We start from the raw sequence: 13,025 nt of genomic DNA, 5'->3' as shown, positions 1-13,025 counted from the left end.
CGGACTCTCGACACTGTCTCACACTTTACAGTTTTGGGGTTATTATTTTTGGAAAGACAGACTCTGACCCTCGGTAGACGGATCATTGCCCTCCATAATTAGTGTTTTATGATTTATCCAACAATTAAAAGGGCTGAAGCCATCGCCTGTCCACATGCTCCAAGTTAGAGAGGGAGAGGAGCTTTATAGGAAAAGTTTCTCTCAAACGTGAACCTCCCTTATATAACACGGGCGGCCACTTAACTCTTTTTTCCCGTTTAGTTATATCTTTCTTGAACATGGTGACGTCACTATCAAAAAAGTCAAAAAGGTCATTGTAACCACGGCAACAAAACCACCGGATGATTGAAGATGAATAAAGCTTTACAATTGGCTCATATCCAAAATTTATAGAAACGACCCATTGTTATCCCACCGTTCTACTAAGATTCATGACAGCGTCTCTGGTTATTTCCCAGATTACTTGCCGCACTCAGATTGTTGTCTTGCCTCTAACATATATTAATCAAATATAAACTCCGCCGCCCTAAGACTATACATTATTCAATGTTTTATTCACTTTTCTGGTTGTTTTTTTTTAACATAGAATAAAATGGAAGTTGTTATTGACTGATCATTTTATTACAAGATTCCTGATTGGTTAATGGCGTCCTGAGCCGAATACATTGTAGGTCTCACTAAGGGGGTTCTCCAAGAATGTAATAAAATGGCCCCCGTCATAGAAGTCAAACTGCAGCCCATCCTAGTGACATGTCAGGACAGGCTGCAGTGTGAAGACTCACAGATCCCGAGACCTGTGTCTCAAACGACAGAAGACCATTACCATAAGCACAGACGCCTCTGTGAGCACAGGAGAAGGGCTGTGACATCAGAAGAAATAAACCTTCACAAAGGATTTTTTCTGCAATCCTGATTGTGGAGTCACTTAAGGAGAAGATTTCTTTCTTCCAATGTCACACTTACGATTCAGCTCCTCTGTCATTGAGACACAGGTCTCGGGAGCAGGATTTCTTCAGACTGCAGCCCTTCCTGACAAGTGACTAGGATGGGCTGCAGTTTGAATTATGTGATGGGGGCAAGAATCCCTTTACCCAACATCACGATTCTGGAGTATTATATCCCTTATTAGTACATATAAATGCATTACCCTACTTGCTGATGGTTTTCATACGACAACATGGGAAAATGACTCAGCAAGAAGTAGACATTGGATCTAACAATATGTATACCTGTGCTTCATGGTGCTTATTGAGAGGTCCAAATACGGTTGGTACAAGTGATACATTATATTTTAAAGATGTTTTCAGGTTTAGAATACCCCCCAATTCAACACTGTTCCATTAGCCTCATCAGTGCCCCCCACTTTGGAGGACCTAGCATATATCTGTATACGGACAGATTCCGCTGTAGGGGTATGTGCACACTTCCGGAAAGTATGCAGAATTTTCCTGAGAAAATCCTGAGGTTTTCCACAGGGATTCTGCATGCGTTTTTGTCGTGTTTTTATTGCGTATTTTGCGCGTTTTTTGTGCGGATTTTACGTGGTTTTTTTTCCGGAGGTTCCCAATGCAATAATATAGTGGGAAATCCGCAAAATTCATGAACATGCTGCTTATTTTTCCGCATGCGTTTTTTTTTGGGGAAAAATACTCGACATGTGGACAAAAATTGCGGAAACCATTATAAGTGATGGGATGCATATGTATGCGTTTTTAAGCGTTTTGGTTGCGAAAAATGCACACAAAAAACACGAAAGATCCGCAAATAATCCGGAACGTGCGCACACAGCCTAATAGACACAGACTGTATGAGGCTGTATGGTCAGGTCAGCAGACCGACGGTTAGTCCAGGGATTGTGGTCCATACACGGACCTTGAGATATAACCAGGTAGCTCATCAAGACTGGTATTATACTAAATTTGTGGCCCATTTCCTGCCAGTGGTCCCAGTCCTGTAAATTTTAGCTGTTTTTTTTTACAGATGGATCTTGTTGCTCTGCGCCGGTTTATTTAAGTTTGATGAAGGAATTCTGAGTTTATATTAGCGGTTCCTGAATTGTGCCGTTTTATAAACTTTTCCGACATTCATCATCTTGATATCCTAACCCTGTCGTCACTAGGTTAAGTACAACACGTTATTTCCAGGCAAACATAGTCATGTCTCGCTTCAAAGAAACAAAATCTGAAATGAAGTGGAAAAATGTCTATCCTTATATAATATGTGAAACTGGCATCTTCATTAGAAACAATCTCCCCATCTAATTAAAAAAAAAGAGAGTTAAATAGTAGAAATGTATCTGTCTGTAATTGCCACTAGATGGCGCTCACTGCAGTGTCAGTATACAGCAAGCTCAGAAGCTCCATCTAGTGGTGGCTACAGGAAAATGTTTTTTTGTTTTTTTTTATTATTATTTATCTTTATGTCTATGCAGGGGATTTGGAGCTTTATATCAGAAAAAAAATCGAGCTTTGGCCACCAAAAAGATTTATTAAGAAATAAATCAACATGTAGTGTTGGAAATATTTTGATTAAAAAAAAATATATAATAAATGAACTCATCAGATGTCTGCTTAGAATACAGAGATGTTCACCCCCCGGCAGTTGTCTAAAACAAGATGGGACCCCTGTCTCTAAGGCCCCCTTACAAGCACTTGTAATATCTGCACAGCACATACTCCTATGAATTACATATAGAACCGTACTATTCATGATTAAATTAATATATATATATATATATATATATATATATATATATATATATATATATATATATATATATATATATATATATAGTCACTGTTCATCTATAGAGAGAGGACAGAGTGACAGAGAGATTTCTGACTTCTCAGCTTATGGGAAAAAAGTTTTGCAGCATCTATAAAATAGTTTATGCAAAGTTTTCCGTCTTCGCCCTCTCGTCACTTTGCCGTTTGAACCCTGATGAAAGCTGTCACATGTCAGCCGTCTTCCCATGCAGAGAGGTACAGCAGCCTTGTGACATCTCCCGCTCCTCTCCCTTGTCAGGGTCTATTTATATCGCAGCTTTGGCTTCTGGAAGCTTCCATATCAGGAGTAAGAAAGAAAAAAAGGCAGATCCAACAGGCCCCAAAAGAAGAGAGTCACCCATGGCGGCAGCACAGGTACATGCAGAACAATGCAGCCGAGGGTGAAGACGTTCTCTGGGTTGGCAGGCCATGACATTGGTGGGGAGAGGGCACATATCATTAAAATGATACTTGCCGTACAGATGTAGCAGAGCTGAACTTGTTATTTTGGTACAAATGATATCATAGCGTCTTTTCTGGCCACGGTTTTATTTGTGGTCGGTAACTTATGGGCTCATAGAACACAGCAGGTGGACGGGGGATGAACGGAAAACCATGTAAGTGTCTATCACCTGCAATAAGGTGCAATAAGCCTGATGTGGAATGAGGACTGCTGCATTTCACTATTATTAATTCCATCATTTCATTAGTCAGTGGACGGACAATGGGAACAAATAGGGTTATTTCCATTTCGGTAAATGATGGCACATTGCAAGGGTACTTTATTATCATTGGGGCCTAATTTCTGGGTCTCCCATGGATGCAAGGGTTGCGTTCACACATTGCGTTTTTGCGGCGTTTTTTTTTTTTCCTAAGGCAAAACCTGACACTTAAGACACTTGCTTCAAAAAAGCAGGATTTGCTTCGTTTTTTTGCTGCATTTTTTATCATGGTGCATTTGTCTCTTGTGCATGTGGATAACATTTAGTGCATAAAAAAGAATCCAATTCACCGTTCTTCATCAGGTTTTGGCACCAGAAACGCAGCAAAACCTGATACCTGCGTTTTTTTTCTGCACCGCCCATTGCTTTTAATGGGTGAAAAATGGAAGAAGCGACTTGCTGCATTTTGCAAAAAAACAACAACCTGTGTGCATGAGATTTCTGACTTCTCATAGATTTTGCTGGTACTGGAAAGCGCAGATGAAAATTTGCAGAAAAAAATGCATAAAAAAACCCAAACGCAACGTGTGAACAAGGCCTAGGGGTGAAGGGGCTGCTACAATAACAAATCGCTAAAACCAAAATATGCCTTTTTTTTCTAAAATGTACTTCTTCCCCAAATTACAGCTGACCCTGGGAGTCCAATAGTGGCCTCCTCTGTGAGCTCAGGGCACCCCAGGGGGCTCATTACCGCAGATGCAGAGGATACCCGCTGTCAGATTACCGCTGACCGCTGCGTCTCTTCTCTTGTTTGCTCAGGATTTATTTCTCTGCACATTAAATTTATTACTGGTGCAGATTGGATGTGCACAATATAAAGCCATTTAGTGACCCGCGAGGCCCCCCGATGCCTCAATTTACTGGCGGGAACCCACACTTTTTCCCTTTAAAGCCAAAATGTAGCAATTCATCATTGTAAATTAAAGACATTTCCCCCAAAGATCAAAGAATCCGAAGGAAACGGAATCGGCCGTTTATATAAGATGTTTACAAAGATGTAACAAAATGTAACAAACTGCGGAATGGATTGTGGAATGGGTTGGATGGCCGAGTCCTGGTGGTCTCCGACTAACCCTGAAGCTTCTGGACCCTAAAGTGATATCTGTAAGGCCTCATTCACACGTGGTCAGTATTTGGTCAGTATTTTCCATCACTCTTTTGAAAACCACGGCAAAATAATCCAGCACTGCCACAATTAAAAAAGAAACCACCGTGCCGTGTCGGCAGTATGTGCTCTCACACTGCGTTTTGGCACACGTTCGTTGGTTCCGTCGGAGCTTACATCCAAACCCCCCCGCAAACCGGGATTCAGACATATGTCCTGACGGGGCCATAGACTATAATGGTGGCGGAAGATCGAACGCGTGTCTACTATGTCTGAGTGTCGGCCTCCGGTAGGTGTACCCCGCCGGAAAATGATGCATGATAGCACACGTTCACCCTGTCGGCATCAATATAGTCCCGAATCCTGTTTTCCGGGGGTTCAGATGCAAGCTGCAGCAGGACCAACAAATGTGTGCCAAATACGCAACGTGAAAGCATCCTAACAGGGGTCCCAAGTACCAAAACACAGAGTGAAAACATCCTAACAGGGGCCCCAAGTACCAAAACAAAGCGTGAAAGCATCCTAACAGGGGCCCCAAGTACCAAAACAAAGCGTGAAAGCATCCTAACAGGGGCCCCAAGTACCAAAACAAAGCGTGAAAGCATCCTAACAGGGGCCCCAAGTACCAAAACGCAGCGTGAAAGCACCATAACAGGGGCCCAAGTACCAAAACGCAGAGTGAAAGCATCCTAACAGGGGCCCCAAGTACCAAAACGCAGCGGGAAAGCGCCATAACAGGGGCCCAAGTACCAAAACGCAGAGTGAAAGCATCCTAACAGGGGCCCCAAGTACCAAAACGCAGTGTGAAAGCGCCATAACAGGGACCCCAAGTACCAAAACGCAGCAGGAAAGCACCTAACAGGGGCCCCAAGTACCAAAACGCAGCATGAAAACACCCTAACAGGGGCCCCAAGTACCAAAATACAGCGTGAAAGCATCCTAACAGGGGTCACAAGTACCAAAATGCAGCATGAAAGCACCTAACAAAGGCCACAAGTACCAAAACGCAGAGTGAAAGCACCATAACAGGGGCCCCAAGTAGCAAAACCCAGTGTGAAAGCACCCTAACAGGGGCCCCAAGTACCAAAACGCAGCATGAAAGCATCCTAACAGGGGCCCCAAGTACCAAAACGCAGCATGAAAGCACCTAACAGGTGCCCCAAGTACCAAAACGCAGCATGAAAGCATCCTAACAGGGGCCCCAAGTACCAAAACGCAGCATGAAAGCACCTAACAGGGGCCCCAAGTACCAAAACACAGAGTGAAAGCACCTAACAGGGGCCCCAAGTAGCAAAATGCAGCGTGAAAGCATCCTAACAGGGGTCACAAGTACCAAAACCCAGCGTGAAAGCATCCTTAGGCTACTTTCACACTAGCGTCAGGAAAGGCCCATCGCTGTGCGTCGGGCCGACGTTCCCGACGCTAGCGTGGTCTCCGCCGCACAACGGGGGCAGCGGATGTATTTTTCCAACGCATCCGCTGCCCCATTGTGAGGTGCGGGGAAGTGCGGGGAGGTGGGGGCGGAGTTCCGGCCGCGCATGCGCGGTCGGAAAAAGCGGACCGTCGCGAGCAAAAAACATTACATGTAAGGTTTTTTTCTCCCGACGGTCCGCTAACACACGCCCAAGCGTCGCAAAACGGACGCGACGTTTGTCAATGCATCGCAAATGCGTCGCTAATGCGTCGCTAATGTTAGTCTATGACGAAAAAATGTATCCAGCAAGAACTTTTGCTGGATGCGTATGGAGCGCCCCCACACCGCCGCAGGGCCGAGGGGTACCCGGAGCCGGGCCTCTGGGTCTCAGTCCTGGGGTTGTCACGGTGGCTAGACCCGGTCCGTGGCCCTGTCTGTCAGTGGGGGACGTCCGGTGCAATAAGTGGTGTTGTAACGGTGCAGTTGTGGGGTGCAGGTCGCGGTAAATAACGAGGACACCAGGTTGCAGTCTCTTTACCTCTTTACTGGAGATCTCTGAGTCCTCAGTCCAGAATACGGTTCACCAGGCTGCGCAAGTCCGGCCGGTCCAATGGCACCTCCAGAGTTCACTTCACAGGTGGAAATCGGTGCCTTCCTTCTTAGCGCTATGTGTTGTAGTCCTTCCCTGCTGTGCTTACGGAAAGTACCCCACAACCGTTGTGTCTGTTTCTTAAGTTCCCTCACAACTCGATTAAATTATGTTCTTCTAATCTTCCGTCCCTTCCTGATGTTACAGTTAGAACGGCACCCGTTTGTCGGGTAGGCCTGGAGTTCTTCCGGGACCCTAGAGACGCCCCTCTCCCGCAATTGCCTCCCAAGACTTCATAGGTGATATGTGTTAGACAGCCCGCCTTAAACTGACTGTCCTGCCGCTGTTTAGAGTATTGCTTGAAGCTGAATGTTATAATACTCCCTCGGCGTTCCGGCCACCGGTAGTGCGCCTCAGTAGGGTGTTGCTCCGGTCTTACAGCACGACCCCTACTGGAATTCTCCTATTGCTTGATCTCGTTTCTCACTCAGCACAATCTATCTCGCTTCTAGTCCTTTCTTGGGTCCCGCCGCTTCCCGGAGCTGGCGCGGACCCGTTACGTTCTTTTCAATGCCAAGCCTCTGTCAGGATCCCACCCCTGACAGAGACCCTACTGTCTCTTCCTCTACAACACCCTCTGCCACCAGGTGTTGCTTCGTCCAATCCAGTCATCTTTCTGATCTAACTTCCTGCCTGACCCCCAGTTTACCCACTATGGTGGGGAGTGGCCTAATGAATAGCACCCTTAGCTCCCCCCGGAGGCCCGGCTGTGAAATGTATTGGTGTCTGTGATACCTGATCAGATGAACTCCTTCAGTGCCATCGGACGCACCATGGCTCCCCATAGTGGCGGAGCCACAGTACTGCAACGACCAGGACTCTGGGGCGCTGCACTCCCCCCTGGTTAAACACAGTACTCCGGGACTGGGAAGAAAACAACAATACAAGATTAGCAAAAAGACATACAATTTTGTTGAGTGCAAATAACAATATGTATACTTGAGCAAGCTTCCCTTTATGGGAGGTGAGGACACTTGAACGTTACAAACATGGCAAAAATGTCATAGCAACATGCTATAATTAACTTTTCTTACCCAACCGGGTATTCTACTAAGTGCAAACATTATTGAACAATAATTTAACTTTGCCTTTAAGGACATACACTCTTTATCCACTAAAGACCTTCGTATAATCACATTATAAGGCATTTTAACTTTTTCATTCTCCTTCTTTGAGTCTGCAGGACCGCCTGTCCTATCGGCACCAGACCTACTGCCTCTCCTTTCTGTTACAGGACCGCCCCGTTCAGCCAGGGCCTACCGCCTTTTCAACTACTATACACAGTATAGAACATAACATACTTTCAGTTTTAGAAGCACTGAGCCATCTACGTATGGCTCCTAAGAGGACTCACTACCTAACCCCTACGGGTTCACTTTCTGTCCTCTGTAACACATTACTAACTCTTTCTTAACTTTCTATGGAGGACTCAGGGTTTACCTTCTATCCCCATTTTCTTATCAACATTATCAACTATCTTCTTAGATCATCAACCTTCATTAATACTTTCTTACTTCCGACTATGCAGGACACTCTGTCTACCCCTAGGGGCCTACTGCACCTTCCTTCTGTCTCTCAATCTTTCTTCTAAGGAACATTATCAGCATTTCTTTTCAGTTAACCAGTGGAATACATATATCTTTTACATGTCAACATTATCATTTCTTTCTTTCATCAAACATCATTGCTATCTATCAGTCTTAAAGCAATACCACTTCTTTAAGTGCAACACGTGAACATCCCCTTTAAGAGGGGACCAAGTCTTTATGAGGTAGCACTTCTTCTCTAGCTACCAGTCTTTACTCAGCAAAGGTTCCAGTGTGGTATCTTCACAAAGAGTCTTTAAGTAAAACCAGTAGGAAGCGCCTTTAATAAGGTGCAAACTATTTACAAGAAGTTTGTATCATGCATTGTTCATGATTCAGCAGTTTTTATAACATTGTGGAACAAAAAAGCAAAAATGAAAGTGAAAGCAAAAATAAAAAGCAATAGGGATCCCGGGTAAACAAAGGGATCCCTTTAAGAGTTAACCCAGGACGGGTTTTAGCAGCAAAACAGCAAGGAAATAAACAGTTAACTATTTACAGTTTCAGGTTTCCGAGGCTTAGTTGAACGGCTTCCAGGGCTGCACCTGGCACTTAACCCTTCTTGGCCTGGGCAAAGTGAGGTCCAGGGTTACACCCAGTGCTGGACACACGCCGTTAATCCGTCTTTCATGTACGATTAAATCATGCGCAGCTTGAGTAGGGGCATTTGCTGCAGCAGAGGTAGCGGCTGCTGCAAGATCAGTCACTGGAACGGAGTCAGCAGCTGTGGCACTAGCAGTCACTGGAGTGATGTCGGTCGTCAGGGCAGGGTCGTCCTTCATACCTGCTTCAGATGCGGTCCCTCCGGTGCCGGTCTGCTCCGCCTCCGCTGGGGTCTGGAACGCTGGTTGCGGGGCCTTGTGCTGCGGCGTTGTCATCTCTGCTTGCAGCATCTCGCTTTCCGGCAGGGCCCTGCTTTCTGGCTTCGGAGCGCTGGAACTTCTTTCTTGCTCCGGACCAGACGAGGCTGCCGACAGACGTCTGGCGAGGCTCCCGATGATGGTCTTCTTCCACCCGGCCTCAGTGCTCAGCTGCATCCGCCGGGGTTGATGGATCAGCCCGTCCGCTCCGGTCTGCAGGAGGTCAGCGTCAACTGTGGAGGTCTGGCTGCGGTGCCTCTCCGGGTAGCTGGGGGAGTCCTCGGCTCCGACCCCACGCTCCGGCTCCGGGCGGCTGGCCATGGCGTCCTCCATGTCGCTGAATTCTTCTTCCTGGTCCTTTTCCCGCTCTCTCCTTCGTGGGCGGTTTCGTTTTCTCTGTCTCTGCCCACCATTGAGGATCAGGAGGCGGATCTCGGCTGCTGACGGACACGTCCTCAAGGGGCCGAGATATTTAGACTGGGCGGCCATTGTCTTTCGCGCTCTTCAGCTTGTTCACGCCCACTTCCACGCCCTTCTTCTTCTCCTGCGCTCTCCTTAGCGCTGTAATGGCGGCGGTTTTGGCGCAAACTTTTGGCGGCAAGTGACAATCCACAGTCTTTGCAATAAAGTACAGTAAATCACAGTTCCAAGGCACACATGACCTGATTCTTCAGGCTTAAGTAGATCCTGTTCGTGACGCCAAGTTTGGAGTGCCCCCACACCGCCGCAGGGCCGAGGGGTACCCGGAGCCGGGCCTCTGGGTCTCAGTCCTGGGGTTGTCACGGTGGCTAGACCCGGTCCGTGGCCCTGTCTGTCAGTGGGGGACGTCCGGTGCAGTAAGTGGTGTTGTAACGGTGCAGTTGTGGGGTGCAGGTCGCGGTAAATAACGAGGACACCAGGTTGCAGTCTCTTTACCTCTTTACTGGAGATCTCTGAGTCCTCAGTCCAGAATACGGTTCACCAGGCTGCGCAAGTCCGGCCGGTCCAATAGCACCTCCAGAGTTCTCTTCACAGGTGGAAATCGGTGCCTTCCTTCTTAGCGCTATGTGTTGTAGTCCTTCCCTGCTGTGCTTACGGAAAGTACCCCACAACCGTTGTGTCTGTTTCTTAAGTTCCCTCACAACTCGATTAAATGATGTTCTTCTAATCTTCCGTCCCTTCCTGATGTTACAGTTAGAACGGCACCCGTTTGTCGGATAGGCCTGGAGTTCTTCCGGGACCCTAGAGACGCCCCTCTCCCGCAATTGCCTCCCAAGACTTCATAGGTGATATGTGTTAGACAGCCCGCCTTAAACTGACTGTCCTGCCGCTGTTTAGAGTATTGCTTGAAGCTGTCTAATGTAATACTCCCTCGGCGTTCCGGCCACCGGTAATGCGCCTCAGCAGGGTGTTGCTCCGGTCTTACAGCACGACCCCTACTGGAATTCTCCTATTGCTTGATCTCGTTTCTCACTCAGCACAATCTATCTCGCTTCTAGTCCTTTCTTGGATCCCGCCGCTTCCCGGAGCTGGCGCGGACCCGTTACGTTCTTTTCAATGCCAAGCCTCTGTCAGGATCCCACCCCTGACAGAGACCCTACTGTCTCTTCCTCCACAACACCCTCTGCCACCAGGTGTTGCTTCGTCCAATCCAGTCAGCTTTCTCATCTAACTTCCTGCCTGACCCCCAGTTTACCCACTATGGTGGGGAGTGGCCTAATGAATAGCACCCTTAGCTCCCCCCGGAGGCCCGGCTGTGAAATGTATTGGTGTCTGTGATACCTGATCAGATGAACTCCTTCAGTGCCATCGGACGCACCATGGCTCCCCATAGTGGCGGAGCCACAGTACTGCAACGACCAGGACTCTGGGGCGCTGCACGTATTTTCGGCAAAACGACGCATTTGCGACGTATTGCAGTTAACGCTAGTGTGAAAGTAGCCTAACAGGGGCCCCAAGTACCAAAACCCAGAGTGAAAGCATCCTAACAGGGGCCCTAAGTACCAAAACAAAGCATGAAAGCATCCTAACAGGGGCCCCAAGTACCAAAACGCAGAATGAAAGCATCCTAACAGGGGCCCTAAGTACCAAAACAAAGCATGAAAGCATCCTAACAGGGGCCCCAAGTACCAAAACCCAGTGTGAAAGCGCCATAACAGGGGTCACAAGTACCAAAACGCAGCGTGAAAGCATCCTAACAGGGGCCCTAAGTACCAAAACCCAGCGTGAAAGCACCTAACAGGGGCCCTAAGTACCAAAACCCAGCGTGAAAGCACCTAACAGGGGCCCCAAGTACCAAAATGCAGCATGAAAGCACCTAACAGGGGCCCCAAGTACCAAAACAAAGCATGAAAGCACCTAACAGGGGCCCCAAGTGCCAAAACCCAGTGTGAAAGCACCATAAGGGTATGTGTCCACATTCAGGAAATGCTGCGTTTTTGACGCAGCGCTAAGCCGCAGCGTCAAAAACGCAGCGTCCAGATGTTACAGCATAGTGGAGGGGATTTAATGAAATCCCGTCTCCACTGTGCATTAAAAAACGCATGCGTTTTTCCCGCAAAAACGCACATGCGTTGCGTTTTTTCAGAACGCAGCATGTTGCTACAATGAGCAAAACACGCAGGAACACCGCAGGTGACCTGCCAGTGACCACAGGTGCATTTTTGGTCAGGATTTTACCTGCATAAAATCCTGACCAAAGCCTGAAGCAAACCTGACCGTGGACACATACCCTAACAGGGCTCCCAAGTACCAAAACCCAGTGTGAAAGCGCCCTAACAGGGGCCCCAAGTACCCCCATTTTTGGGGGGGGGGCAAATCCTAACTAAAGGACGCATGAATGAGACGTGAGATGCAGATATTTATTAGTATATACGGTAAATGTATTTCCATTTTATAGTCTGTGTCCTTACGCGCCTGTACACACCTGCATACAAACAGCGCCGGTTCTGTCGTTCCTATGTGTGGTCATATTACGGAGAACCTCAGATGTCCTTCACAGACTCATCACTGTAGATCTCAGCGAAAAGGACATTTAATTGCCCGTCAAACAAAACAAACCGCGAGGACGGATCGTAATTAGAGTTGCAGTTTTGGTGACTTAATCATCGGCCGGAGGGGAAGCCGGATAATTTCTGATGAACTGATGTCACTGACTGCGTCTCAGGTATCACATAACTGGGGCCTTAGAGAGAGGTAATTGTCATAGTGAAAAGTTACACAACTTTCTAATAAACTTTGTTTTTCAATATTTTCCAGGTCACTGCTTACAAACTGAAAAACAGATCTAACACTTCTAACAGCTGAGGATTTGCTACATTTATATGTTCTGTCTTTAAGTTCATACATAGCAACAGTCCGATGATAGCCGGCACTCGCCTCTTCTTAAAAGAATTGCCTTATTGATCCAGTACACAAAAAGTGCACAAAAACTAAAAAGGCGAAAGAGAAATATCCGCCGCGCTCACAGGGAACATGTGTCAGTCCTACATGACAAAGGACCATGACAAAGGACCGTGCAGGTCTGACACATGTTCCCTGTGAGCGCAGCGGATAATTATCTTCTGCCTTTTTAGTTTTTATGCACATTTTGTGTACTGGATCAATAAAACAATTCTTTTAAGAAGATGCGAGTGCCGGCTATCATCGGACGGTTTTATTACTGGAGCATCTTTTCATGCACCCAGACAGGTGTGAACTGATCGCTCCGTTTTCACAGTTTGCTACAATGTTTCCATACGGAATTCAGATCTTTTAGCGCAAGAAGGATTTTCTGGACTGAATTGCAAACCCTCATCTATGAGCTGCATTAGATAGAAAACCCCTAAGGTTATGTTCACACTAGCCGCTTTTTCAGCGTTTGGAACTGCAGGAAAAAAAGCAGGTTTTGCTTCTTTTTTCTTGCATTTTTTTTTAATTGTTGCATTTTTATCCTGCTACAATTGT

The 13,025-nt window shown here is 46.9% G+C and overlaps 1 protein-coding gene across 1 annotated transcript in view; it reads left to right on the top strand.

Moving 5' to 3' along the window:
- The first annotated feature begins 3,056 nt into the window (after nt 1-3,056).
- KBTBD12 (kelch repeat and BTB domain containing 12) overlaps nt 3,057-13,025 on the top strand; it is a 67,640-nt gene continuing 57,671 nt past the window's right edge. The window contains exon 1 of the mRNA XM_077276570.1: nt 3,057-3,140. The gene's annotated coding sequence lies outside the window, so the exon portion shown is untranslated. The remainder of the gene's footprint in view (nt 3,141-13,025) is intronic.

This window comes from Ranitomeya variabilis, chromosome 8 (genome assembly GCF_051348905.1).
Source record: "Ranitomeya variabilis isolate aRanVar5 chromosome 8, aRanVar5.hap1, whole genome shotgun sequence".
Lineage (NCBI taxonomy): Eukaryota > Metazoa > Chordata > Amphibia > Anura > Dendrobatidae > Ranitomeya > Ranitomeya variabilis.
This window is presented reverse-complemented; position numbering and strand designations above follow the sequence as displayed.